Genomic DNA, 4,359 nt, shown 5'->3' on the forward strand with positions numbered 1-4,359 from the left:
GGGCACGAACCCGCGTCCCCTGCATCGGCAGGCGGACTCAACCACTGCGCCACCAGGGAAGCCCCAATGTTGGCATTTGATAGGGGTTGCTTATCATGACCTTCCTGGGAGGGCTGGATGCCCTCATCCACAAAAATGCAGGAGAAGAGGGGGGGACCTGGCCCTGATGGAACAGCTTTTCATTCCTTATCTCCTGTACTCCTTCTCCTGCCCCTGATTTTGCTGATAAGGCAACTGAAGTGCTGGCACCGCTCCTCTGGTCAACATGCATGGCTATTAGCTCCACGTGGCCCTTGAGATAAAGTGCAAACTCTTTAACCTCTGGCACTCCCAGCCCTCGGCCACGTCTCCAGTGGGAGGGGTCTCACCCTCCTTGCTCCGTCACACCCTACCTCCCCCTGAACTACCGAGGCTCCCACGCCTCCGGTCCCTCTTGCCTAGAATGCTCTCTCCTGTCCCTTTGCTGGGCTGGTCACCTTTCAAGACTCAGCCCAGAAACAGATTATAGGCCTCCATGAAATAGTTAAACCTGTAAAACATATAGAATAAATCATAAAGAAAAATCTTACTGACCTTAGATTTGGCAAAGATTTCTCAAATACAACCAAAAAAAATAAATAAATAAAATAAAAAAAGCACAAAACATTAAAGAAAAAGAACAACCAATGGGACTTCATTAAAAGTTAAGACTTTTGCCCCTTCAAAGACACTGTGACCAAGAAAAGAGGCGTCAGAGACTAGAAGAAAATATTTGCAAAAATATATCCAACAAAGGACTTGTCTGTAGAATATGTAAAGAACCGATATGATTCAATAATAAGAAGGCAAATAAGTGAATTTTTTAAAATAGATAAAAAGTCTGAACGGACAATTTACCAGGGAAGATATGTGAATGCTAACTAAACACATGGAAAGATATTCAAGTTCATAGGCCGTTAGGGAAATGCAAATTAAAACTGGTATGAGACATCACTACACACCTATCCTAATGGCTAAAATTAAAGGCTGGCTCTTCCTGCTGTTGAGAATGCAGAACAACAAGAACACTCATTTACTGCTGGTGGGAACATAAAATGGTACTCGCAGGAGGTCAGAGTGTGACACTCCCCAAACTACCACTTTGGTATAAGTGTTATTTTGAGCTGAAGACAACTGAGAAACAGAAAATGCCAGGAAACCATTCTCTGCTTTCCCCCTTACTTGCTTCAAAGCAGGCTTAGACAACTCCAGACTCTTAGCCCAGGGATGGCACTCAGAGGAATCGGCATAACACACCTTACCAAATTAACCCTTATCTTCCATTAGTTTCCCCCATATATTTACCCTCCCCCAGCTTGCTGACCCCCAAAGCCTAAACTCTTTTTCCTTTTTCTTGTCACCTGTCTACACATTTATTCTAAGATGCTGCATAAGCCCCAGTTCTAACCACTCTTTTGAGTTACTCAGCACTGTGTTCCTCCCATGTGGATGTACGCTGTGTGTGTTAATACACTCTGCTTCTCTCTTATTAATTTCTTTTTTTAATTAATTAATTAATTTGGTTGCACCGGGTCTTAGTTTCGGCTCACCAGCTCCTTAGTTACAGCACGTGACTCCTTAGTTGTAGCATGTGAACTCTTAGCTGTGGCATGCATGTGGGATCTAGTTCCCTGACCAACGATTGAACCCGGGCCCCCTGCATTAGGAGCTCAGAGTCTTAACTACTAAGCCACCAGGGAAGTCCCTAATTTATCTTTCATCGGCTTAATTTCCAGGGCCCCCAGCTGGGAACCTAGGAGGGTAGAGGAAAAAGGTTTTTTCCTCGCCTACAGTACAACCACTTTGGAAAACGGTCTGGCAATTTCTTAAGAGGCTAAACATACACCTACCGTACACCCCAGTGATTCCACTCCTAGGTACATATTTACCTACAAGAAATGAAAGCATATGTTCACACTTGTACATGAATGATCACGGTGGCTTTATTTGCAAAAGTCTCAAACTGGAAACAACCCATCAACAGGTGAATGGATAAACAAACTGTGCTATGAACATACTCTGGATACTCAGCAATGAAATGGAATGAACCATTGACCCACATAACATGAATGAGTCTCAGAATGATTACGCTGAGTAAAAGAAGCCAGGCCCCCCGCAAAAGAGTACTTACTGTATAATTCCATTTATATAAATTATATATGAAATGTATAGAGAACTATATAAAGTTTCAGGAAATGCAAACTAATATAATCAGATGAGTGGTTATCTCATTGGAGCGGGGGATTACGAAGGACCATGAGGAAACTTTTGGGAATGATGAATAAGCCCATTATCTTGATTGTGGAGATGGTTTCATGGTATACATATGTCAAAATTCATCAGTTTGCATACTTTAAATATGTAGAGTTTATTGTACGTCAGTTACATCTCAATAAAGCTGTAAAACAAACGAACTCAGCCCAGACTTTGCTGATGTTCTCCTCTTCGCCTTATGGGATTCCCCCGACTGAGGTCCCTGTGTCCCAGTTGCCCCCATCCTGACCGTGAGCTCCTTGAAGACAGTAAGGACCGTGTCACTTCTATGCCCAGAGCCTGGCACAAGGCAAGAAGTCAGTATGTATTAAATGAATGAAGCTTAGCAGGGTTAAATCTCCTGCAGATGGTCACACAGCTCACCTAGGACTTGAGGCCAGGTGTGTCTGGCTCTAAGGCATGCTGAAGTTCTACAACACTGAGCTGGGCCTAAGGCCGTGAGGGATGGAGGACCAGTACCTTTCTCGAACACTGCCTAGCCTCCATTAGCACAGGTCCAGGGGCTGAAGACCTATGGTGAGACCAGGCAGCAGTCCAGTGTTTGGGAGCTTAGACAGCTGGAGAGTTTGGCCAATATGGAGCCTGACTATGGCTCCGAGACCTGGTTGGACCTGGTTCAATCTGATCACAGCACTTGTAGGTAGTGTAGACTGGTCAAAACAATGAACCCTAAGCAAAGGACGGCCGTCAAATCTGGGATTCATGACTTACCTCATGTGTACACTTCAACCCCACTAAGCTTTTATTTCCTTGTCTGACAAAACGAGGACACATAACTGCGTCAGCTCAAGGGGATGTGGTGAGGATTAAATCAGTTTCGTATCTGTGGGAAGCTCAGAGCCGGGCCTGGCACAGGTAGCCTGTAATGAGTGTTAGGTGTTGTTTGGTCAGAAAGTGGCATCCAGTTCCCCTTTCAGGATCCCCCAGAGCCTTCTTCCTATCTAGAAGTCTCTGGATGGTTCTGAGTAGGGTGGGGTCACTAACATCTGACAAACCTTGCTCTCAGTTGGGAGTTTTGAATATCAGATTCCTCATCTTTATTTTTTTCTCAAAAAGTAATCTTTGAAATAATTCCAAATATGCAGAAGTTGCAGGAATAATACAGAGAATTCCTGTATGTTTTCACCTAGATTCACCAGTTGTTAGGTTAGCATTTGGTCACATTTGTTTTATCATTCATCCTCTCTCTTGATTTTTTATATACATACATACTCTTTCATAAAATATATATTTATTTATTTGTTATTTTTTAATTAAATTTTTTTTAAATTTTATTTGGCCACACTACACGGTGTGCAGGATCTTAGTTCCTTGACCAGGGATGGAACCCATGTCCCCTGCATTGGGACTGCAGAGTCTTAACCATTGGACTGCCGGGGAAGTCCCCATATTATATTTATTTAAAATAAATTTTTCCTGGCTCATTTAGTATGTATTATATCTGGAAGACTGTCTCTTGTAACCTGCAGTACAAGTATAAACATCAGGAAATTTGACTTTTATACAAATCATTATATAAAGCCTATATGCAAATCTCACCAATTGCCCTCAAAGGTCTTTTATAGCCCTTTCCCTCAGTCCAGGCTCTAACCCAGATGCTGCATTGCATTCAGTCCTGCTTCTTTGCCCTCTGCAGCCTCTGTTTCATGACTTTGTCGTTTGGGGATGCTCCGGACTGGCTGTTTCCCAGACGACCCTGCCTTTGACTAGATCCCCATCTCCTAGAGGGGATCATCACGCCCACCCCACGGGGCTCTGCAATCTGCAGTGTGAAGCCTCCAGCACTGCGCCTGGCCGCTAAGAAATGTTAGTTCCCTAAAACAGGGATGAGGCGAGGACAGCAGGCTGGGGAGGAGGGGAAGGGAGGAGGAGAGAAGCGCTCGCCTTGCTGGACTCCGCTGTCAGTGGGGACGTGCGGGATCCTGGGAGTCACCGCCTCCGCCCGCCCGGCAGCGGGGATTTTGCCCAGAGAGATTAAACCGGGAGCAGCTGGAACCGTGACTCAGCGAAAACAGATCTCGGGACCGTGACTCAGCGAAAAGCCGCAGGGGACCGTGACTCAGCTGT

The sequence above is a fragment of the Lipotes vexillifer genome, unplaced genomic scaffold (genome assembly GCF_000442215.2).
Source record: "Lipotes vexillifer unplaced genomic scaffold, Lipotes_vexillifer_v1.1 scaffold728, whole genome shotgun sequence".
Taxonomy (NCBI): Eukaryota; Metazoa; Chordata; class Mammalia; order Artiodactyla; family Lipotidae; genus Lipotes; species Lipotes vexillifer.